This window comes from Cupressus sempervirens, chromosome 7 (genome assembly GCF_028749045.1).
Source record: "Cupressus sempervirens isolate cs-2001-9-10 chromosome 7, ASM2874904v1, whole genome shotgun sequence".
NCBI classification, from domain to species: domain Eukaryota; kingdom Viridiplantae; phylum Streptophyta; class Pinopsida; order Cupressales; family Cupressaceae; genus Cupressus; species Cupressus sempervirens.
This window is the reverse complement of record NC_143124.1, coordinates 387743937-387771305: the sequence shown is the minus strand read 5'-3', so window position 1 is coordinate 387771305 and position 27369 is coordinate 387743937.

Below are 27369 nucleotides of genomic sequence, written 5' to 3'. Positions count from 1 at the left end.
TGTGGTTAAGGAAGGGAGTCGTAGTCACCTGCTAGTCGGGATCTACACGATGCACCACTTTCTACCATTGCTTGTTTAACTTAACATATATACATATTGTATGTACATGCATAGATTTTATGCAGGTTGTAGGTATTGGGTATTGACTTGCCTGAATTGACAAGATGAGCGTACCCTATCGCACTATCTCAATGGTAAGAGGGGAGATAAATTCTCAAGTCCAAATCTTAAACACTTGAACCATTTTTCCTAGAGAGGTAGGACAAGTATCTAAGAAGTTTACCTACCGAATGCGTTGGATGACGTAATTTGTGATTTAACTCCTTAGACTAATTTTGTATGGATTTTTCTATGATGGGTTTTCATATTTTATTTTGGAAGTCTATGGTGAATTTTCTATTAATTAAATCTTAAATTAAAAAAATTTAATTAATAATTTAATTATCATGGAAAAAATATAATGTTATGATATTATGATATTTTGATTTTAATTAATTAAATGGAAATTAATTGAGTAAAAGAAATAAATAAAAGAAAATTAAATTAATAATAATAATAATAAAATAATAAATAAATAATAATAATAAACGAATTAAAATAAAAGTTATAATTCTATCTAGGGGTAAGTGCACCTCTTGATTGCACGTATGTCTACAATGTAGGAGTTAGCTCACAAATTAAGCACATGGTGTCTACAACCTTGTGACTCATCCAGAAGGTTGGAATAGGCTCGTGCTTAGTTGTCAATGCTTATCTCATCTTCTAGTTGTTTCTTGAGACATTCTAGGTGCTTTCTGAGAGTTTTTTATATTCAGGCACTCTTAGGAGCTTGGGGAGCATTTTTGGGTGGATCTGCAAACATTAGAGAAGGAAGGAGTTTGCTCTACAGATTCTGAAGAGAAGTGAATTACCATTAGTGTCCAAGTAGACACTTTTGATTTTGTATATGTTATTTTCACTTCTTGCACTTCCTGTCTTCTTCATGTTTTTTGAATACTTTCTGAGGATTCCATGCGTGAATGTTCTAGTTATATGCAATCTTGTCATGGATATTTAAATTTTTGTATGAGAAAACCACATTATGCGTAGATCTGAGGAATTTATTGGATTGAGGTTTAAATACTTATGGACGAATCTTATTAGAGGGAATAAATGGATAAATCCAAAAGGGATATGTTGCATACCTCTGAATTGGTCTTGATCTCGATATATAAATGTATTAGGAAACTTGTAGATATATTTATAGGCTGAGATCTTTACAAATAATTATTTAAAGAAAAGATGTGGAAAATGTTATAACAAAGGATCGGGGTCCCTACAAATAAAATTGTTTAAAAAAAAAAACTTATATGCGAAAACGTTTTGAGGAAACATTTTATTTTCTTTAAAAAATATATATAGATTTAAAATTTCAAAAAATATTATTGAAAAATGTTTATTAAAAGAAAAATTTAATTAAAATTTAAATCACTGTGGGAGGGACGAAACCCATGCCCTACGCGGTTTGCAAGTCGTAGAGTACCTGTCGTCATAGGTATTGTGATGATAGGGGTACTTTGTATCCACTGTCACCACAGGCCTTGTGATAGCAGGGTACTATGTACCTGTAGCAGTGGAGTTTTATGTGTTCTTGTTTTAATAAAAAGAAAAAGTTTATGTTATATATGAAATCAATTTTTAATATATTGATTATCATAATTAATATTATTAGATATTATTAAGTTTTAAATATTAAATATTAAATATTATTATTATTAATAATTAATAATCATTTTTATTAATTAATATATGTATTTATTAATTAACATTAATACATGTTTTAATGTTAATTAATATAATTATTGATAATGTTCTATTAGTATTGATAAATATGAATTATTAAATTATCAATAATTCATTAACTATTATTAAAGAAAAGGAGATATTAATAAAGTTAGTTAGTTATTAATTAATTTAATTAATAGTAGAATTAATTAAATTTAGTTGATGATTAAGTTATGCAATGGAGTTTCTTTTGATATGACTATCGACAATTTTGATTTTAAAGGAATTGCAAATTATTTATCTAAAAGTTGATAAGACTTATTCTAATAATTTGAATAAATGGAGACGCTCTTGAAATTAAGGGAGTTTCATTTAATTATTTGTAACATTGATTTTGGCAAAATAATGCAATGATTTTATTAAAAGTCTATGGGAATTAGTTTAATGACTTAAATAAGTAAATAACTATCTTTTGACTATTTTAGAAAATTGTTTTAAAGAGTAGTAGAGGAAAAATTTGACCTATCAAAAAAAAAACATGGGTTAGGAAAATGTACAAAATTTTCTTTCACTCAATATCTTAATACGAAAACTGGGAACCCCATATTTCATTCAACTATGTGATTTTAACAAACCAAAACATGTGCTTGCATCTTGTGTTTTCTCTATGCTGTCTATTTTAGGTTTTTAGGTTGACTAGGTTGTTGACTAGTTATAGGACGTCTACCAAAGGCTCGAGGGTTATGATTTGTGATGTCATGATGATGTCTTTTGATCTTGATCTTTTTAAACCCAAACATGGTTATGAAATGGCATGCTCTATGGTGTGTGTGTTACTGATTGATATTGTTTCCAGTCTTCTTGTGTAAGCTGTGACTTATGTAACCATTTATGAGTTATCAATCAAATGTGTTTGGATTACTTTCTAGTCACCTTGATGGGACTTAAGTGTTTATCTAATCTTGATGATGTCATGTTGTGACATGTTTTGACCCAACCATTTTGCAGTCTTCAATTAGTATTATTTGTTTGATATGCCTTTTTGGTTGCTTGTTGAGAACCAATGGATATTGTGATTGTCATTAATACCTTTAGTTGCCAATAGAGAACTATTGTGGTCATGATTATCAATGGATGCTTTCCAGTTGCTCATGGAGATTTGATCCTATTATGGATTATCTTTTGGTATTTTTCTAGTCACTTGTATAGGACTAAGGTGATTTTGCGATTTATGATTCCATGAGCTTAGGGTAGGTTATCTACTCATAGTGTCGAGAAGTGGCTTACAATGGTGGCCGAGGTCCTAAGTGGCTACCAGGGTAACTCATTGTAAGTTGTTTAATAAGTGAAAACATTACACCTAATACTGACTTAAATGAACCTAATAAGATAATTGTTTGTTCTCACCCATGCCTCAAGTGCTAGTACAAACTAGGATGGGAGTAGAGAGAATACTTGGTTACGACCTTGCATTTCATAGTATGCCTCATCAGTATGAGAGGATACTAGTGGCCGCATAGGGATCACTAGGGGGCCGGGGTCTATTGAGAGACTACCAGGATAACTCTAGCATGATCCATGTGATGACACTATCTCGCTTACATAGTAGGTTTCCTACATGTCTTTGTGTGCCTTTGGGATTAGATGTCAGTTTGTGTTGGAACCTTTGAATTAGTATACTTTTAGAATTCATGGACTTAGAGAGTACTTATGATATGTGTTTGATAGCCTGTTTGGGACTTGAGAGTATCTCCTTAGTGCCATGGGAGTGGACCATTTAGGTTCCACATGGTCGGGTGGTAGTTCTTTTTCCACTCTTACCATTTGAGATCCATCTGAGACACTGTGGCTAATGCATTGTTTGTTGGCATCTATCTTCATTCTATTTTTGGATTATGATGGTGGACACGTATCCTTATTTTGATGATTAGAATATGATAGATAATGTTGTTTACTTGTCTTATGCCTTATTTTGCATGATTTGATTTCTTATGTATATGTTGTAGCATGTTAAGATTTCTTTCTGCATATGATGTAGTATGTTGTTAGGAGTGACATTCCTACTATGATAATATTGATGATCTCTTTGATGACTTGGGATGTTACACGTGTAGGGATGGCTAGGGCCCATAATGGTCTAATAATGCTATTTACAGTTGGGAGGTACCATGCACTTAGTTAGTTATGTTTGTGATGTATGGTCATACTTTACGATGTATGTTTATATCTTCTATGATGATGTATCATGTATGGTATTTGGTTTCATTTACTTTTTTGCACTTGCGTCATGGATTAGAATAGGATGATGTACTTTATTTCATATATGTATATTCTTTTATATCTTTCATACCCTGTGACATGAACAGTGGATGATTGAGCATTTTGAAATGTAATTTACTAAGGGACATTTGGAACAAAGTATATTGTTTTAAGAATGTTAGATTTTTCATTTTTGTTTCATGTGGATGTGGTGTTAGATGGAATTAATATTAGTTAATTTAATGGTGATTCAATATTAAGGGAGCTTTAAGGAATGCAACCTATTATGTATGTTTATGTATACTTTCAGTTGAATGTTGTTATTGCTTTTGATACTATGTGTATGTTGTGAATGGTTTAACTTTCATGTTTCAAAAAAAAAAAAATGCTACCAAACTTAGTGAAATTTTAGGTTAATTCTTTTGGATCCCTTGGCAGGGCATTACACTAAAAGTAGAACCAAGTTGGAAGCTAAGTCAAAGAAATGTGTATTTGTTGGATATGGCATTAATGAATTTGGTTATAGGCTTTGGGATTTTTAAAATCATAAAATTTTAAGAAGTAGGGATGTCATATTCAATGAGAAAGTGTTATACAAAGATCTGTTGTAGCAATATGAGAAGAAAGAAGATGATTATGTAGTGCTGGATGATACTCCAAAAGCTAATGTTCCAACCATTCCTCATGATGTGCAAAAACCATAGCAATAAATACCACACCCACCAGTGAATGTTAAAAAAACAACAAGGAAAATTAGACCTCTAGAAAGATTCTCTCCCTCTTTGATTTCTATTTTACTTAGTGATGGTGGTGAACCTGAATGTTATGATGAAGTTGTGCAGGTGGATACTAAGATTCACTGGGAGTCTGCACTGAAAGAAAAAATGAACTCTTTGCTGAAAAATAATAATTGGGATTTATGCAAATTGCCTATATGAAAAAAATCTTTACAAAATAGGTGGGTTTACAGGTTGAAAGAAGAGGAAGGAGGTAAGAAAATATTTAAAGCCAGGTTCATTATAAAATGATTTGCACAGAAAAGGTATTGATTTTGATGAGATATTTTCTCCTGTTGTTAAGATGACTTCTATTTGTATTATTTTAAGTCTTGTGGCTACCAACGATTTGCATTTATATTAGCTTGATGTTAAAACAACCTTTCTTCATGGTGATTTGGATGAAGAGATATATATGGCTTAGTCACAGGCATTTGCGGTCAAGGGTAAGGAGAACTTAGTGTGCAAATTAAAGAAAAGTTTATATGGCTTGAAGAAAGCACCTTGGTAATGGTATCTAAAATTTGACAATTTTATGCATGAGAATGGATATAATAAGTTTAATTTAGATCATTATGTTTATTTTAAGTGGCTGGATGATGATAGCTACATTATTTTATGTTTATATGTTGATGATATTCTTGTCGCTGGGTCTAACATGGATCACATTAAGGGGCTAAAATGCCAGTTAGCACATGCATTTTCTATGAAGGATTTGGGAGCAAAAAAAAAAAGCCTTGGTATGAAGATTTGTAGAGATAGGAAGAACAAGAAATTGACACTATCTTAGGCTAATTATGTTAAGAAGGTGTTGCAACATTTCTCTATGGAGAATGCTAAAGCTATTAGCACACCTTTACTTGGTAATTTGAAGTTGACTAAGAAGATGTATCCTAAGACACAAGAAGAGGAGGATAAGATGTCCAAGGTACTCTATGCTTCAGCTATAAGAAGCTTGATGTATGCTATGTTATGCACTAGGCTAGATATTGCACATGTAGTGGGAGTCATTAGCGAGTATACGAGTCATCTAGGAATTGAGCATTGGAATGCAGTCAAATGGATTCTTAGATATTAGAGAGGAACATCCAATAAGTGTTTACACTTTGGGGGCTCTACTACTAATTTACAAGGCTATGTTGACTCAGATTTGGCAAGGGATATTAATACTAGGAAAAGTACTACATGTTATATCTTTACTGTTGGTGGGGCAGCCATGAGCTTGGTTTCTAGGTTATAGAAGGTTAATGCTTTATCCACTATAGAGGTAGAGTATGCTACTGCTACTAAGGTAGCCAAGGAGATGATATGGCTTTAGTTCCTATTGGAAGAATTGGGACACCCTTAGAAGGATAATTATTTGTTTACAGATAGTCAGAGTGCTATTCATCTTCTGAAGAATTCAGCTCTGCATTCAAAAACCAAACACATATAGTTGTGGTGCCATTGCATTTGGTTAGTTTTGGAGGATGGACAGTCAAATTTGGACAAGATACATATAGATGACAATCTAGCAGATATGTTTACAAATTTAGTGACAAGGGAGAAGCTGACCTCCTCTTCAGCTTTGGTTGGACTTCTAGATTGAACCTGAATAAAAGAACAATAGAGTCTACGGTGGTTTGATCCAGTGGGAGCCCCATGTGGTAGTGGTATTGCTACAAGATTAGTCTCCAAGTGGGAGATTGTTGTCTAGTGTGGAGTCTAATCAATCCCAAAGTGGGAGATTGTTAGTTTTTGGTGACTGATCAAGAAAGTACTATATATACTTCATAAATTGTTATTTCTATATGTGGTTTATTCCTAACATAATCTACCATCATAATGATAGATTTTCTCCAAATCATCACTTACATCCATTGTTGAATCCACTTTGTCAATCTTTGAATATTGAAGAAATAACAATAGTGAAAACACACCTTATCCTTGGACATGTCTACACATCAAAGAAGTATTTTGGGAGTTCATATATGGTTTGTACTATATATTTGGTTATTTCTGTTTGTGTTTCCATAGATGTATGTTTTTCTTTGTTTGTTGAATGTTCAACATAGCTTACTATTCTTAGACTTACATTTCACATACTATAGTAAATACTAGATTTTGTTATTAATGGAAACATTATGCATAGTTAAGTTTTCTCATCATGAAGATTTTTTTTGATACGATAAAGTGAGACAATTTCCTAAGTAATAACAAAGGAAAACATGGTACAATCATATTGCTTCCAAAAATGAGATTCACTAGAAGTAGAAACATGGATATAATTTTGGGATATCACAAGATGATGAGTCTAATTGATTTATCTATTCTTATTTATGTTATAATGGTAGTCGGGACATATTTTGGATGAATAATCATAATATAGTTTGTTATCATAGAGGTAGAGCATACGAGAGAAAAATATTTTTTTGGATAAGTTATTAAATTAACTTATCAATTCAAGGACTTAGTAATGTAGGGGAAGCATTGTAGATGATGTCCATTACTTAGAAAATTTTAATTATATGTTTTGGTTATTGGTTACTTGGCAACTTAGGGAAAGTAAACAAAGTTAAGAAAAAAGGGTATAAAGGACAGATATTTTGATTAGCAAAGATGCAAATTGTAATACTAAGCTACTATTATCATGTTTGGGAAGACATTTCAACACTTATATTTTGCATTCATGACCTTGTTTGTCATTTAATATCAACATATGTATGTATTCTAGTTAAAACAATCACAGTTGAAGAGAAGGTTTTGGTTAGCACAATTGGAGGATATGGAATGTAGTTCTATGACCTTAAATTAATATTTATGGATATTTATTAATGATTTATCTAAGTTTATAGAAATTAATTTGAAGCTTTTTATGGGTTGTGGAAGAATTGTTGAAGACTAGTTGCATGCCAATATGCAAGGAACCATTTATTGGTAATTTGATTGTATTTATTCAATGATATGAAAACTAGTTTAATAGGCTTGGATTTTGGTTAAAGAAATATTCATATTGATGTGGTCAATTTATAAAATTATAGTGATTATTTTATGAGTATTGATGAAGGATAATGTGTGAGTTATTCCCTAGAATCCAATTTTTAATTATATTCTTTTGGGAATTCATAATTCTAATGTAGAGTGCAATGTAATATATTATTGAGGTACTATATTATTAATTATACATCGGGGTAGCCCCAAGGCTGAGTAAATAATTTTTAAGAAGTTGTCATAAAAGAAAGATATTATCCTTGGTTGTAAGGAGTCACATTGTGTAATTGTGAATATACATGAACTATGGATTCAAATTTTCTGAAATCAAGGAAGAGGGTAGTGTTGATGATGTGTTAATAAATTCAAATGAATTTTATAATTTTTTTTTTATTGTTTTGGTTAGTTCACCCTTGGATTTATTTATCCTAAAAATTCTTTTGTGAAGATAGTTTTGGAGAAAATTGGATATTTGGTTGAGTTGACTTCATATCAGCTCCTAGATGGGTTGAAATCTTCTAGTAGGGTTTCATTGTCTCCTAACAAGGACTATGTATAGTTATTGTATGCAATTTCATCCTAAAAGAGCCTTATCCTTTTACAAGGAATATTTATATCAGCACATCACCTTGTGGGAAATATTTCCACAAGGGTTTTCAATTTGATAAATGTTTTCCCTAGTTAACAAATATTGTTTTATTTTGCATAGTTTTTAGCTTGTTGTTATTGAATCTATTGCTTATATATTTAAGATTTTAAAAAGTTAGTTTAAGGTTTTTAGGCACATAACTAATTTAACCCCGTCCCATCACAATTGTAATTGTGGACTTTACTTTCTAACAATTGGTATCAGAGCATCGGTGGATCCATAGCTTAAGTCCCTTTAAACATTTCTCCTTCAAGAATTTGCCTCCAATATTAATTTTTAGATAACTGAGATGGGGTGAATCAATTATAGCTAGTTATCCTACATATTATTAAACACTTTTTAAGGAGCTTAAAACTTAACACTTTCAAATCACTAGCTTGGTAAATAGATCAATATTCACAATAGTAAATTTATCAAAATTTGGAGTAAATTATTAGCTTCATATATCGAGTGTTAAAGTAAAACTCATGTATATGCCAAGTTGTAGACTGAAATGATAAATAGGAAAGAAACATGCAACACAATCAATATTCACATATTTTGAGACAAGTATTTTTAATATGAAAATCTTGTAAAGGGAAAACCCACCATGGAACTAACAACTCAAAATTTTTAACTCTTCTGAAGTGACCTCTATTAGGTGCCAACCTTGTCATAGTTTACAAATATATTGTTAATATGACTTGGTTAGAGAATACACACCAAAGATCATCTAGACCTTATCACTCCTCAATATGAGTGGCCTACTCTAAATGACTTACAAATATTCAACTAAATGTCACCATACAAATGGATTTATAATTAATATTGTTAAATCTACTTAGTTAAGAAAATTTCTACTACAATGATTAGAGAGTAACAATGAAATTATCTGATAATAATGTAACTACCTTTTCTATTTTAGTTCTCCATTTGGCTCATTCTTTCTCTTGCATTCTTCCTTTTTATTGATCCACTCATATACACATCACATTTTAACTTTACTTACTAGATCTCACAATATTTCTATGCTTATTTGCACCTTCTATCTTCTTCTTCACAAACAACTAGTTCAAAAATAATGAACATCTTATTCATCCCTTAAATAGACAACTTATTGCACCTTCATCAGATTCTTCTTTATTTTTTCTTTTAATCACAATCATCAGATCTTCATCTAGCTTTGGTTCATTAAATCTAGACACTCGGGTATCATGGTTTCACCTTGAACTTTGTGCTTTAATTAAAATAATTTAATCTCCTTCATTAGATCTTCTTTGAATTTCCTGATTTGTAGATTTCATAACAAACTTCATTTTTAGTTTTGGAACTTCTTGATGGTTCCTTATTTTCATCAAATGCCATTCCCAAATAAATTATTTGAGAAATTGTTATTGTTTTCCTTTCTCAGTTAACACTATATTTTCTTGGTAAATACTAAGATTGATTAACACCATTCTTTCTCAATTAATACTTCTTATCCTTCATTTACCTTACATGTTCTTGATTACCATTGATTTATTCAATCACCAACCAAATGATCTATCTCTATGTGACTTTCTATTTCTTTGTTTTCTTACTTCATGACTACATAAATTACTTATACATGATCTAAATATATGGTTAATAAAATCATGTAAAATAATAAAAAATAAAAATTATAATGTCAAAGTATAACTCATCAAGTGCCCATTGAAATACTTACACTTATGAACACTTCCAACATTATTGTACTTTCTTAAAATCATCTTAATTGAACAAGTCCTCCTCACTAATCAGATCCTATCCATCTATCATAGATATGGAAATTTATTGAATTATCATAATGTCTTACCAATTGAGGCTTTAGATCAATGACAATATAGTAACTAATATGCCTCTTTGATAAACACAGGAACATTATTAGATGGGGCTAACAAGTTAGTCAAGTAACACATGGATGAGAATGGATTCATGTAGATATCATTTCTTTCTTCACAAAATACTAAGGATAAGTCAAAAAATAAGTCAGACAAGCACAAAATGATACTTAAGAAGGCACTAGATAGATTGCGAACAAGTTTTCCCAAACCATCATAGTAGCAAGGAACCAATATTGTAGACAATCTAAATTGGGTAATTGAAGACTTTGATTCACACTTTTATACTTTGACTGAGATAACTAAGATAGTATTAAAACAAGAATTTGGGTATGCACATTTTAATAAAGTGTGTTCAAATATTAAAAATGAAATCTTAGTAATTGATCAATATGTTGATGACATAAGAAGCTACATTGAGAAAGCAAGGAAGGTGTAAATAGCATGCACAAGGTAACACCACTTTATTTAATATTTCTATTAGTGTTTCAAAGAGGATAAGGATGTGCTAGAACAACTAATTAGTTAGTTTGAAAAAAAGATATCATTGTGACTGAGTTAGACAAGGTTGGGAGTAAATCATTCAGAGCTATTCAAAAATTGGAGCATGTGAAGAACTGAATGTTATGGAGATTCAATATTGAGAAGCTTAATGACTCAAAAGTTATATATGCTATAGAAGTTGGATACTTTGATTGCATTAAGGAAATTCTATGATGAATTTACTCCTATGGACTTAAATACAACTAAAATAGTAGCTTATGCAATTTATGTAGATATTCAGGTAGCAGAGTCTATGAAAAAGCTATTAGGTATTAATTATGATACTTTGGAGATACTTTTTTTTAGATCTCATGAAGTACATAAAATAAAGAATTTTTTGTATTCACAATCTTTACATGTAAATATCAAACTCACCTTTTCCATTCATTTCTAGGGGGGATAATGTACAGTTAAAAATATATATGAAAGGGGGAACACCATCTAGCTAATATGTATAAAAAATGGGGGAAGTACATATATAGGTATGGGATGGTAATGTTATGCATAAGGAAGATCAATTTTCCTAGCCACAATTTTGTATTTTGATGTTTTTGAATGCGTAGCCATTTTTTCACTAAGTGTTTCCATTAATGTGAAAGTGGGAGATTGATGGCAAGTTGGCTAAGTTAAGAACTTAGATGTTATTAATGGAAAGACTATGCATGGTTAAAGTTTCTCATTATGAACATAAATATTTTAAATGATAATGTAATAAAATTACATAAGTATAATAGAGGAAAACATGGTACAATTAGATTTCTTTCATGAATGAGCTTTAGTGGAAGCAAATGCATGGATATAACTTTTGAGTTATAGTATAATGAGGAGTCTATTTGATGTATCTATTTTCACTTATGTTAGAATGATAGTTGGCACATATTTTAAATGAATAGTTAGAATATAGTTTTTTATCACAAAGGCAAATCATAAGAGATAGAATGATTATTTTGGCTAAAGCATTGAATTGACATATCAATTAAAGGACTTAAGTATATAGGGATGACATCCTAGATGTTTAATCTTACATAGTAGATTTTAATAATATATTTTGGTGACGTGTTACTTGGTAATTTAGGCTAGTTGAACATAGAGTTATTAAAAGGTCTATAATCAAAAATATTTTAATGAAGAAAGATGTCAATTGTAATGCTATGTAATGTTTATGATATGTGAGCTTTATTATGTTGGTTGTATTACATCTTAATCATTAGAGAGGAGTAGAGGTATATGGGAATGATTAGATTCAAGGAGTAGAAAAGGACTAATCAAATATTTAAGATATCAATGTAATCAAGCTTTTGGTCTTTCTTTATACTACTTGCAAAGTTATGTATTATTATAGTGCAATGAGAACATGTTTTTAATACAAATCCTAATAGTTTTGAGACCTCTAACAAAGTTGAAGTCCTCTAACAATGAAAATTTTACTATATGCATGCTATAGACTCTGAATAGGGTAAAACCATTTGACAAGGTACTTTTGATTAGTGGACTATTTTGTCAGTACCATCCCCATCCTAGTTTTCCCTTGGCCTAGGTTTTCCTAGTTAGCAAAACATGGTGTTATGATTTTTTTCCTCACATGAGTGTCATTATTAAATAGTTTATTGATTTATGTAAGTGTTTGTTTTATTTTTGAAAATCATTATTGCACAAAAAAGTGTTGGAATACTGCTTCACTCCCCCACTTAGTATTCCCTATTTCTAATTGTTATAATTTGAAACCATAAAGACGTCATAAAAAAATATTCTTCCAGTTTGTACTAAAAACCAAAAACAAAAAACATAAATATATATTTACAAAAAAATAATGAAAACCTAATCATGATGGTGATTTTGGGCTTTTCTTGGGGGTTTTTCATAAAATGAACAAACTAGTTCATCTAAATATAATAGAAAAAGTTTAAATTAGATTTTAATTTGTTTGAAACCTGCCATTGCATGCCACAAAATGTGACTTTCTCTTTACCAAGTTTTTATCACTATCTTTCCATTTAATTAAAGTTAGGTAACCCATGTTGCAATCCTTGCTGACCAAAACAACTTTCCAATATTGTTTGCCACATCATCATGAACAACCAATGAAAACATCATTAAGGACAAAAATAGAACATTCTTGTCAACCCTAAAGAGTTTCTAATAAAACATTTGCAACAACTGTTATATCTCATTTAGGTTTTAATGCACTTTTGATTTTCCTCATTCAATCTTAATCCAACTAACTCTTTTTAATGTTTTGAAATTATTTAAATCTGTCTCAAAACTATTTAAACATTTAGTTCTCCATACCTTCTATTGAAACACAACTTCATAATCTTTATGAGGCTTCCAATTCTTTAAAATGAAGTAATAAAAGAAATTCCCTTGTGTGTTATAGTTTATAGTTTATACATTGGGACATCCTAATAATTGAATTACCTCCATACATTTTGAACATTTTCTTAAAAATTTAATTAGTACCATTGTTACTACACAGGGTTTGGAATTTTTTATATGACTCGAAGTGCTCATTTATTGTCTCATACAATTTCCTAAAGAAAATTTTCATTGAAGTTCTTACAATTTTATTTTATAAGCACTTTATTAGTTCCTGCCTATGGTAAGAATACTAATGGAACCGTTTAGGTGTAAAAAATAATAACTCTTAACCAATAGAAATTTAGAATTGATTCATATTAAGGCTTTTTAAATAGTTCATTATTTTCATCTATTTTTAAAATTAAAAAAAAATCTATTTATGTAAAGCTTCTATTGGCTCTCACCACTAAAAGCAATGAGAAAAATCAAAATTCTGAAACAAAAATTACAAAAAAATCGATTGCAGTTACGTCTTTTGCATTAAATGCGACAACTATACTTGCATCTAGATCATTTTGTAGTAATTTTTCCTTAATCAATTTTTTAATTCACCTCGATACTTATCGATGTCTCTTCATTGTGAATTAGAGTAATTGATATTGATGTTGTTAACTCCATTGCCACCATCCATTTGTCAGTTTGCACTAGTTAAAATATAGGCAATGGGTTTCAATCGAGAAATGAGAAGTTTCTATGTTAAATACCATTATTAATTTTAATAATTATGTGGGGTTATAGTTAGAATGTGTAAAAATTTTCCTACTGTAATTCAAACATGAGATTTGTTATGCTTATCATTTTTGGTGTTAATAGAATGTTTAAATAAAATAAAATTATAAAAATTTTTCCAAAAAAAAGTTCTTTTTACATCTAATTCATCTCTTTTGCAAATGAATAACTTAGTAACTTAATGAAAACACTATTATATTAAACAATAATACAACATAAGTATTTATATTTAATTTTTTAAATACAAGTTTTACTATATTAATTTTTAAAAATAATATAATACATAATATAAAATTAAGATTCTTTTTATGTATTTGAAGAAATATTTTTAATATAATTAATTTTTTTTTTGAATTTTAATACATTTAATTATTAATTTAATCCATTTTCTGGACTCTCTAGATACCTTCCATACAATGATTTTAAGTCATTAAGTTTTTGCTAGATGGTCTTTTTAAAAGTATTTTGATAAGCATGTATGGAAAGTGTAGATAGATAAACAACACACTTGATCTTTTGTAGAATTGCCACATTTTGTAAACATAAAAAATAAAATTCTAAATGTTTAAAATATCTTCTTTACAAATAACTTAGTATTTTTGAACAATATTTCTCATGTAATTATTAAAAAAAAAAAAAAAAAACCTTACATTTGAAAAATCCTCCACAAAAAAATTACTTGCTAAGAATTCAATTTTCAAAAAAATAGAAAGAAATTACTTGATAAGTATTCAATTTCACATAAATATGAAAACTCTGAAAGCTAAAAATAACTTATGTTTGTGAATGAAAAAAATCATTTAAAAATTTTTCCAATAGCATCCTAATTTTAATTCCAAGTACGTTAAGACATAAGTATTTCATCCATGTTATCCAAATACAAGTATTTATTCTAATGGACATCAATTTAAAGAATAATGTGTACAAGAAAAAAAGACAAAAAAAAATTAACATATTCTCATCGAGAACAATTTAAAGAATTTGAATGGGTGAAAGACATAAAGATAAAAATGAATTAAATAATCAATTTTCAAATTATCGTGTTTGTGAATGAAAAAATCATTTAAACATTCTTCTAATAGCATTCTAATTTTAATTTCAAGTACATTAAGACATTAGTATTTCATCCAGGTTATCCAAATAGAAGTATTTATTCTAGTGGACATCAATTTAAAGAATAATGTGTACAAGAAAAAAAGACAAAAAAATTTAACATATTCTCATCCAGAACAATTTAAAGAATTTTAATGGGTGAAAGACATAAAGATAAAAATGAATTAAATAATCAATTTTCAAATTATCATATAGTAAGACCTAATCTTAATATATCTATGAATGATTGCCCGCTACAATTGAGCAAATTCAAATAAATTAGATCCACCATTCAATGAATCTAAATTCTGAACAAATGACACTCTTGCATAGTTTATTCTTAATTTTCTATTCTCTACTAATCTTTTTTCTAATGTATTTTCTACAAAGTGGAATAGTTGAACATTTCTCATTTGCAATACAATGTCCTCATACTTTTTATTGTCATTTTGTCATATCCTAATTCTATAATAATTGCACAATAGGCGTCCCTTGTTTATCAGATGTTCTTATCTGATGATATCGACCCACAAAAGTACGAGCAGATCATGTGGTTTCTTCTCCATTGGAAAAAAACCAATCTGTCAATTAAATAATACAATAAAGCACCAATTAATAATTGATTCCTATGTAAATTAGATTTAATAATATTATAACATTATTTTCAATGCTTATCTAGTGTTATGGTTTGCGACTCTATTCTCAATATGATGTAGTGTTGTGATGGTGACATACTCAACAAGATCGAAGACTCGAGTTACTTAACCGTTGAAGTCAACGCATGGGCCGCCTCCTCAACAAACCCGCCAAACCTGCCCTAATTTCATAAGAAATATTATATAAATTGGCAGGGAAACGGTTGATGGTTTTGTTTGGCACAGATTTGAATGGATGTTATGAAGGTTTGGTAGCTAACTTACCTTCTTTGGTTACATCTACTGACTGAAGCTATATATTTCCCAACCAGCAGACTATCAGGTGGACATGACTGTTTGGTTAACCATCACAAACAAAGGGAAAGACTCCTACTCAAGTCATCAAGTGAGCAATCTGAAGAGTAAAGAATAACAATGGAGGCTAATCTTCTGCTACTAACTATAGGAATATGGGGGCTTTGGTTACGCCCATGGCTGATGCAGTTGGTGGGTGAAATGTTTGAAGCTGTTGGAGTCGCCTATCAGAGATTTCTATACCGGCGTTCCATGGCAACGTCAAGACATTGATATCTCCGATATTGCCATTGCCATTTATTTTACCTTCTTCTTATGGGGATGTAATTTTAGAATCCTAACTTTTGTATTAGTTTTGAAGCTTGTTGACTCAGTAACTTGAATTCTGCTTTCTGTAGAAGAGACTAACTGAAATCTTGAAATGGGTTTCATTATGAACAGTAGAAAAATAATTATGCCCTGCAAGATTGTTTTTCATTATGGTAGAGGATATGGGTATACAAATCCTGGTTGAAGATGTTATGAGCAGATATAGAATATGACATGTACGGAACAGCATACTTTTGTCAAAAATGTCAGGCATAAAAATATATTCGATCATCATATATGCTGTTAACAAATTGGTTGTGCCTTTTGTTCGTTGTTCTAGCCTTGTTATTTGAGAGAGCATATCAGTTTCTCCAATTCTGTTTTTAAATGAAAATTTCTATGGGTAAAGGCTGTTACAAAGGATGCTTCAGAGGTTCAAAATATTCAAACTGTTAATGTAAAGTTATTATCACAGGATGGAGTAGAAATTGCAGTCAATCCAGGTTAATTGTAGTTTCCTTTCACAGATGTCTTTTCCGCCGCTCTCTCAAGACATTGATATCCTACATATTACCATGGCCATTTATTTTTCTTGTTCTTATAGTGATGTAATTTTAAAATTCAACCTCGTGTATTAGATTGGAATCTTGTTGACTGAATAACTCGAATTCTGCTTTCTGTAGGTTAGAGTAATATAAATCTGCAAATAAATTTCATTCTTAAAAATAACAGAAAATTTATGCTTGGCAGGACAGCTTTTCAATATGATAGAAGACGTGTGTATACAATTCTTGGTTGTCTATAAGCTAGGTTATGAACATCTCTATAGAACGCCGCATCGAAAGCAACATACTGTTGTCAAAATTTTCGGCATAAACTTTTTTTTCTTGTAATCTTGTATTTTGTCAACAAATCGTGTATGCCTTTTCTTCGTTGTTTTGGCGTTGCTAATTGACAGAGCAAATTTATTTTTCCAAGTTGAGCAGTCAATTCTTTTTTTCTTTAAAGTTTGTATTGGTCTGAAAGGCTGTTACAAATTGAAATAACAAGGAGGAGCATAAATTACTCTATTCTGAAAGCTTCTAAAGCTCAAAATATTCACAGTGTTAACGTTTGAAAGAATTTATTTATGTTATGGATAGTATTACCTTGTGGGTTGGTTTTTTCTTTTTTTTTAATATTAAGGGCAGAGATTAGTTTACTGTCTATTGTTGATTTTTTTTATTAATCTGAGGTTACGGTAACTATGTGATCTAACACTTAAGCTCTTGCTTTCCATAAATCAGCCCCTTATGTTAAGTGCTTCTAATATCAAAAAGCACTTATTCTTATCATGATTATGGAATAATAAATATATATTAGCATCCTATATGCCATGGCTATTGTTTATGTCTTTTGTTTGTTCTTTTGGTCGTGTTATTTGACAGAGTCCAATTTTAGTAACCTAATATTTCCTAATTCTCAAAAACAGTAGCTATTCCAGCGGTATTTGTCCACCCAACATATAAATTGGATAAAAGGTATGAAATTAAAGATTGTTTAAGTATTGATGTTTATATATGGTTTATTTTAAATGATATTAGTAGTCTAGTTCAATTGGAGAGCTTTGTATGGTTTCATATGAATCACCTAAATTGTGTGTTCGTCAAAATTGGAAACAAAATAAATGATACATGTAAAAGAGACACTGAATTTTGTTTTGAATAAACACAATGATTCAAGGGTACCGTGATATAAATCATTCAGCGAAATGAAGCATTTGTGGTATACCTTTTGTAAAATTGATTAACCCTTTCGTTCACAACTTCCATATGATTTGCTTCTGTTAGAAGTAGTCAAACCCATGTGGCTGGTTAGTTACAACAAAACTGCCAGTCTGTCATACTTCTAGCCATTGACTGTTAGTGCTGTCAAAATAATACCAGATCCTCTGCAATGTATGAGGAAGTTAGTTTATTTTCAACATGAATTTAGGGAAGCTCTACAAACCTATAGGTGTTGGAAGTCTCTATAAATAGAGAGAAATTGTAACACATTGTGTGTAGTCAGATTAATGAAATAATTTTGTTATCTGTTGTCACCATGTTTCTTTATAGTTTTAATTTTCAATAGCTTCGACGCATAAATATATACAATGTATATGTACGTAAGGAACAATTTGATGAAAAGTTAATTATTCTTTGTTTTTGCTTTTTTTTTTTTTTTTCCGTGAATCTCCCTGACAAAAATAAACTATCATGTAACACTTTGACATAAACGAGCTATAAAATTATTTTGACTTATGACTAACGTAATTCCTAAAAGACTAGACCAATGAACAGAGTAGTTGTAGCATGCACTTGTTGAAATAGAGTATAAAATATAATATTTTGAATATGTCGATTTGTATAGGATAATTTGATATGTAGTTGTAAGAAGAAGAGACAAATTTTCTAGAAGTTGTGATTTATGTACATTACATGTACTTTTTTTTGATGAATAGTCCTTTTCAATTAATAAAATTTACTAAGATTACAATTCACAAAAAAGGGCTGTGGGATACAGGATCAGCCTGCGAATGAGTTCAATCGGCCAAAGCCGGAGCAAACAACATGGCCGCAACCAACAACTATAAACTATTCATCAAAAAATAAAATAAAAATGATAACAATCCTCATGCTGCCAAGGCAATACCAACAGAGGGAGAAGGATCATCTTTATCTGGAAATCCCCATGCATCAGTGGGATTGTAAGGTGGACTAGGAACAGTCTAGCTGTCAGCAGCATCTACAGGATTTGGGGTAGTTGCAGTCTCCGCATCCTTCTTGTCTGGCCGCGGAGGAGAAATCGCCAAGGCCAGCCGGGGAAACTTGCCAGAGTGTGCCCATCTAGGGGGAGGAGCCAGAGACCAGCCCGAAGCTCGCCTAGGGGGGGAGCCGGGGACCAACCAGCACCACGACGTGGTGGGGAAGTGGAGCGACGCCTCCAACCGCCATGACCACCGTTGGGAGAGCGATGGTGGGGACCCTGGGAGCGCGGAGTGTGAGAATGGTGGCCAGAGGACTGGCGTCTGGAATGACGACCGCAGGATGAGGAAGCATCAGCTGAGGCCTTCGGAGGCACTCTGGCAACGGTACAAGGAGCATTGCCCTAGTGGTTTAACAATTCTTGTAAGTGGGCAACCTCCAGTGCAACTTTATTAGCTTGCACCTGTATCTGCATAATGACATTGTTACAAATGCATGCCTTAGTGTACATTGCAATGTTAACATCCAAAAAACTGTGAGTGAATAAAATTGCATTCCTATCTTTCCATAGAGAAAACTAAATTTCCATCTTGAAGGTATGCCAAATCTGGGAAAACTTTCGAGGAAATCTGGGGGAATCACCCAGAAGGATCATGGGCCATGAAAAAGGCTTGGGCCTAAAAGGCTTGAAAAAATCATGGATCCAGTGCCAATAATTCTGAGCACGTTTGCAAAACCAAAAAATATGCAAAAAGGACTCAGGTTGGCCACAGAAGGGGCATCTGGGGTCAGGAACCCCAATGTGCTTGAGCGGAGGCCCTAGGGGAAGACCTTGGAAAGCAAGGCACCAAGCAAAGTGAGCAATCTTAGGTTCTGTAATGGCACTCCAAATGGTGTCGAATCGTTTTCTCCATTGAGAAAGCGAAGAATGCAAATGCCACCATTGATTAAGGGTGTCTACCATCGGAAGGTGGGGCGAAAGCCATCTATATACCATATTGGGCTTATAATTGGTAAATGGAGTGGTAGGAAACCACTTTCAATCATACCACCAAGGTCGAATGGACTGAATCCCCACTTTAAGAAGTAAGTGCACAGGGATGGAAGACAACAGAAGCTCATAAGTCTGACGATCGGCACGAACAAGGCGGTATTGAACTTGCATATCCTCCCAAGACCTGAAATTCATGGTGACTATTGAAAAAATATCCTTAGTAGTGCGAATGCCTCGTTTATTGAAACGCAAAGCACTGGCACCTTGAGTCTTGGCAAGAGGAATACCCTAGAAGGCAAACAGGGGAGACCACCAAATGTTCTGCTGATTTAAGGGCAGCCCATTGTGGAACTCATTACCAGCCCAACGAAGCCAAAGTTTAACAGCTTCCCAGCCTTTCCAGATGCTCTTTATAACAAAGGAGCCCTGTATGACCATTGGTTCTCGCATAGTGAGAAGAGTCTAAAAACCAATTCCCTTCTAGGCCGGTCTGTTAGCAGGGAAGCCTGAAGAGATGCAATGTCTGACAAGAATTTTCCAGGCTTCATCTCTAGAAATAGCTCTGATAATCCATTTAGCATAGAGGGCAAGGCCCTGCTTTTGAGTGGAAAGCAGGCCGAGACCCCCAGATTTCCTTGGGAGACAATAGAAATCCCAAGAAACTCTGTGAAAACCACGATGGTCAGAACCAGAGGCCCAAAGAAAATCTCTGAGCAAACTTTCTAATTTGAGGTATGAAGCTTTGGAGGGAGCCCAACAAGAAGAATAAAACACATGGGCGTCAGCCAAAATCTTAGAACAAATATGGAATTTACTAGCAAGAGAAAGCGGCTTAGTGATCCAATAATCAAGCTTTTTGGTAATCTTTGTAAGCATAACATTCCAAAGTTCCACAGGGGAAGCTTGGAAAGCAAAGGGAATGCCAAGAAAGCAAAAAATTTCTCCATGAAAAACCCATTTCCATTGGAATTGGCTGAGCCAAGGTGGAGCTGGCAAAAAAGACTGTCGGTAACAGAGCGTTTTATGGCATTGAATGGCAGATCCAGAGGCTTGACAAAAAGTGTCAAGACAATCTAACGCATTTTTGATGTTTTCTTCATCCTCAAGAAGAGTGAGAAAAGAATCATTAGCAAAATGACCATTGACTAACTAGGAGGAAGAATCAGGCAAGGAAATGCCATAGACCAGCCCAGAAGACATAGAATGAGCAAGTAAATAACCAAAGCCTTCGGCAGCAAGGACATAAAGCGCAGGAGCTAACAGACAACCCTGTCTGATGGAACGAAAAATTCCAAAAGCTTCAGATTGTGAATTATTGATGGTGATGCAAGCATTAGCGTCACCAAAGAGCATCTCCACGGACTGAAAGAAATTGGGACCAAAACCCAGAGCCTGAAGCATAGCCAAAATGAAAGGCCATTCAATACGATCATAGGCTTTAGAAAAATCTATCTTTAAAAAGATAGCCTGTTGCTTGGACTTACGGGCCCATTCCATACCTTCCCAGACAGCAATGATGTTGTCAAGAATATATCTGGATTTGATCAAGCTAGTTTGTTCAGGCCACACAATTAGAGGAAGCATATGGCAGATTTTGAGAGAGTGCGCCTTAGCAATGATCTTATAAGACACATTGAGGAGGGTGATGGGCCTCCAGTTGTAGATGTCCTTAGGATCGTCGGCTTTAGGTATGAACTTAATATTGCCTTTATTTATGATCATTCCTAAGCTTTTAGAATGGTATGCTTCAAGATAGACTTTGTGCAGATCAAGACCAATTTGCTCCCAAAGATGTTTGTAAAATTCACAGGGAAATCCATCACAACCAAGGGATTTGTCATCCGCCATGGAGTAAGTTGCCTCTTTAAGGTCTCGGAGGGAAAGAATTTGCTCACAGAAAGCGCGTTGCTCAACCGTGAGGCAGTTTGGATTAACAGAAATACACTTTCTGAGAGCCTCCTCCTGAGCAACCGAATGGCCCTGCGAAGAAAAAACGTTCTCATAGTGAAGAAAAAAAGCTTGCAGGATGTCTGGCAGATTGGAAAGAACCTCAGTTCCCTATTTTATCTTTTTAATCCCAATATGACTTGTTAAATAAGTTACATGTACTTTTTAAATAAGTGATGCAGTAGATGCATACATGACTGTAATATGGGTGATGAAGCACCAACGGTACTATTGCTTTCTCAATTTTATTTTTTCAATTGTAGTTGATAAAGTGCATTTTGATTTAGAATATGTACGCTTGTCTGATACATGTAGAAATGACAGTCCATGAAAATTCAAATGAATTGAGTCAAGATCTAACATGCACGCTATAGAAGTTCTTCATAAGTCAAACTTGTTAAAAATGAGAAATGGATCTCAAGATGATAAATCATATAAAATCTATACAATGCTAATATTAATGAGAGTGAACTACCCTTATTAAGGAGATTGAACTACCCTTCAAATGGAGACAAGGATGAGAGGGATAAGCTATTTCCCTTTTTCATCATGGATTATTTTATTATTGTAGGGATTCACGATTTCTCTATTTTAAAGAATTGATAGAATTTTTTATTTTTTATAATTGGGTGTTAATATGACCATATTTGAAAATGTTGATACAGATTTAACTTGTCATCATCATTATATTTTAGTCCATTTTCTTTTTTCTTTGAATTTTTTAAGGTTGTTTTATTATTTAGGAAAAGTCATTAGAATTTCTAACATAGCGTAACTTTGTAGAAACCTTTTGACAATTTTTGGATTTTAAAATTTATTTATTTTTCATAACTTTGAAACCATGTTTCTTATTTCAAAGATCAGTTAGCAATTCTTCTTATCTAATTTAGTACTTCTCTAGGGGAGAAAACTAGTTTTGTAAAAGCTATTTTAAAATAAAAACAAAGTCATCTAATCTAAATATATACATTAAGATAACACAATCATTGTTGCAAAGATTCTAGTAATTGACCTATTATTATTTTAAAATAATTTCAATCTAAGATTGAATATAATTTCTACAAATGTTAGATCATATTAATTAATGTCACATAAAAAGAGAACTAAACTGGATATTGCACATAACTAAAAACTTTGGAGGCTAGAATAAATATTTCACTCATACAGTAATATTCTCAAACAACATCAAGATATTGCAAATGTGCTTACATGTAGATTACAAGAATAATGTGTACACATACTATAAAAAATCTTATAGAATGAGATAATTACACCTATTTTGTTAGCATAAGTCAAATTGGAGACGCATTGCAATACAAAGTCAAATATGACACATAATATAACTCTATTACATTTGATGTTGAATATCTATAGAGATCCTCAAAGTTAGAATAGATGTTTAAAGCATGCTAATGCGAGAGATAAAGACATGGTAGTGCCAAATTAAAAAAAATGGATTTTGTGCTAGAAAAAGGGATTTCCATGGTTTGGGTGAGGGGGTGAGTGGGGGGGGGGGGGGGAGTGGGTGGGCGTGGGGGCTGGGTTAGGGGGGCTAGTATGGGTGTTAATATGTAATACACAACTTTTTACCCAACTATCTATATTAGATATAAACCTCAAAATTCCATAAATGATTAAAATGAAAAGTTATTAATAAACATAAAATAAAGAACTCATACTACTATGCTATGTAAAGTAGAGAAATCCTAGCCAAAAGAAAACCCTAGTTGGAATGATACCCACAAAATGATCCACTAATGAAAAGTACTCGATGAAGATTCTATTATAGTACATAGAGTGTATGTGTCCTTGCTAGAGGACTAGACCTTGTTAGAGGCCTCAACCCTATTAGAAGTTGTATTACAAAAGATGAGCTCAATGCTCTTAGACCAATATGAAACTTCATAGGTGGTATATATAAATGTGAGAACTTGACTATGATAATATCTTAAATAGATGATCATTTCTTTGTAGTTGTTTGTATCCAACCATACATATAAGATTCTTATATTATCTTAATATCAAATTTGCATCAAACCAACATCATTAAATTTTACATATAACAATCATAGCATTAAAATACAAGTGACATCTTCACTAAATGGAAACCCCTTTCATTATATTGTTCTCTTTGATAATTTGGCCTTACACTTAACCAAATGTTATAAAAATTAAGTATTATAGTCTACTAGCTTAGGATTAATATCTAGGATGTTGTCCCCACCTTGTCAAGTTATAGATTTGATAAGTCAAATCAATTCCTTGACCAATTTTCCCATACTCTATCATATGTTGCGTTTCTATGATATGAAAATTGTCATTAAAATATCCACCCAAAAGTCATAAAAGCCATAACACTAACTTTTGTAGATTTATACATAGCATGTATGATGTACATATTATCATCCCTCCAAACAATAGATTTGCATCTTCTCCCTATATAGCTCACCAATTCAGACTATTTATCTATGCATTATTTTCCTGCTTAGTACTTAGTCAATTTTCTTCATTAATCAATATCAAAATTTAAACTTTACTTTCAAAAACCTTAGTCTTTCATAAAGTTCTAATTAATGATTAATTTATTAACTTACCTCAATCCATCTTTCCAACAATCTCCCTCTTTGGCATAAATGGAAACATTGTGAAAATTTGACTAAGTATAAGATCATCAAATTTTGAAAACTTCAAAATATAAAATGTGGGCAATAATAACTTATGGATCATTCTTGTTAGAGAAAAGGGATAATTTAATTTAATTTATTAAATTACCTTTTCCCCCTTCTTAAGATTTCACTTTATGTGTCTTCTAGCATTCTCTATTTAATAATTATTTAATAATTATTAAATAGCTTTCACCTTTAGGCTACCTTTAGTAATATATTAGGTTACTCTTTTTGGGTTTCAATCTCCATTTATAAGGATTGATCTCTTTGTATATGATAATCTCTTCTTCATCTAAATATACTATTTTCATGTTTTTAGAGGAAACTCTTGCCTCTTCCTATCTTTTTTCTTCTCCATGATAGGTTTTCTACATGCAGGTATTCAAGGGCTTCATGGATTTGATTTGCATATTTGCTCAAATCTTTCATGGTATTAGGGCAGATCTACTGTAGCTTGTTTGATATTTGGAGAGAAAGGAGAATAAGGGTTTGATAGAATAGATCTAGAGTTTTTTTTGGGTATTTCTTGAGAAAATAGGGAGGTCACTAATTTTTGGAGTAATTTGAGGCAAAATGGACTTCACAGATGAATCCAAAAGGCTTCAAAAGCCCCATTTCCATATAAAGTTTGTCCGTTTTGGACAACGTTGATCCGAGAGGCAAATTTTTTTTACTTGATAGGGTTGTAAAACCTCTGGCATATGTTACAAGATAGAAAAATAAAAAAATACAAAAAATAATGGTTTTTAACTGCGACAGTTATCTAACCATAGTGGAACCATGGCAATTATCATTGTAGTTATTGTTGGTAGTTATTGCTTAGTGGCTCTGCAGTGGCCCATAGTGGCTTTGCCAATAGTCCCCCATAGCACTACCCTACGGCTTGCCTCCCTCCACCCAACCACCACCCGGTCACCACTCCACCAGCATTGCGAGGGTGGTATAGAGTTTTTTATTTTAAATTTTTTAAATTATTTTTTATTAAAAAAATAATTTTTTTTGCATTTCCAAGGGCCTTGTCAATTTTTTTTCTCCATAAATTGAGCATACAGACGTACTTTTTCAATCCAAAAAAGTTCAAATTTGCATCAAACCAACATCATTAAATTGAACATATAACAATCATAGCATTAAAATACAAGTGACATCTTCACTAAACTAAAACCCTTTTCATTATATTGTTCTCTTTGATATTTTGGCCTTACACTAAACCAAATGTTACAAAAATTAAGTATTATAATCTACTAGCTCTGGGTTAACATCTAGGATGTTGTCCCCACCTTGTCAAGTTATAGATTTGATAAGACAAATCAATTCCTTGACCAATTTTCCCATACTCTATCATATGTTGTGTTTCTATGATATCAAAATTGTCATTAAAATATCCACCCAAAACTCATAAAAGCCATAACACTAAATTTTGTAGATTTATACATAGCATGTATGATGTACATATTATCATCACTCTAGATAATAGATTTTCATCTTCTCCCTATACAACTCACCAATTCAGACTGTCTACTATGCATTGTTTTCCTACTTAGTACTTAGTCAATTGTCTTCATTAATCAATATCAAACTTTAAACTTTACTTTCAAAAACCTTAGTCTTTCATAAAGTTCTAATTAATGATTAATTAATTAGCTTACCTCATCCATCTTTCCAACAATCTCCCTCTTTGACATCAATGGAAACATTGTGAAAATTTGACTAAGTATAAGATCATCAAATTTTGAAAACTTCAAAATTAAAAATGTGGCCAATAATAACTTATGGATCATTCTTAGAGAAAAGGGATAATTTAATTTAATTTATGAAATTACCTTTCTCCCCTTCTTAAGATTTCACTTTATGTGTTTTCTAGCTTTCTCTATTTAATTAATTATTTTATAATTATTAAATAGCTTTCACCTTTAGGTTACCTTTAGTAATATATTAGGTTACTCTTTTTGGGTTTCAATCTCCTTTTATAAGGATTGATCTCTTTGTATATGATAATCTCTTCTTCATCTGAATATACAATTTTCGTGTTTTTAGAGGAAACCCTTGCCTCTTCTTATCTTTTTTCTTCTCCATGATAGGTTTTTTGCATGTAGGTATTTAAGGGCTTCATGGATTTGATTTGCATATTTGTTCAAATCTTTCATGGTATTAGGACCAGATCTACTGTAGCTTGTTTAATATTTGGAGGAAAAGGAGAACAAGGGTTTGATAGAATAGATCTAGAGTTTTTTTGGGTATTTCTTGAGAAAATAGGGAGATCACTAACTTTTGGAGCAGTTAGAGGCCAAACGAACTTCATAGATGGATCCAAAAGGTGTCAAAAGCCCCATTTCCATATAAAATTTGTCCATTTTGGACAATGTTGATCTGAGAGGCATAATTTTTTTGCTTGATAGGGTTGTACAACCTCTAGCCTGTGTTCCAAGATAGAAAAAAATAAAAAATAAAAAAAAAAGTGGTTTTTAACTATGACAGTTATCTAACCATAGTGGAACCATGGCAGTTATCATTGCAGTTATTGTTGGCAGTTATTGCTTAGTGGCTCCGCCAGTGGTCCGCCGTAGCACTACTTTATGGCCTGTCTCCCTCCACCCAACCACCACCCAGTCACCACTCCACTAGCGGTGCGGGGGTGGTACAGTGTTTTTTATTTTAAAAATTTAAAATTATTTTTTATTAAAAAAATATTTTTTTTTTTTGCATTTCCAAGGGCCTATGTCAGTTTTTTTTCCATAACTTGAGCATACAGACATATTTTTTCAATCCAAAAAATGTTCCAAAAAGCTAGGTCCAAGA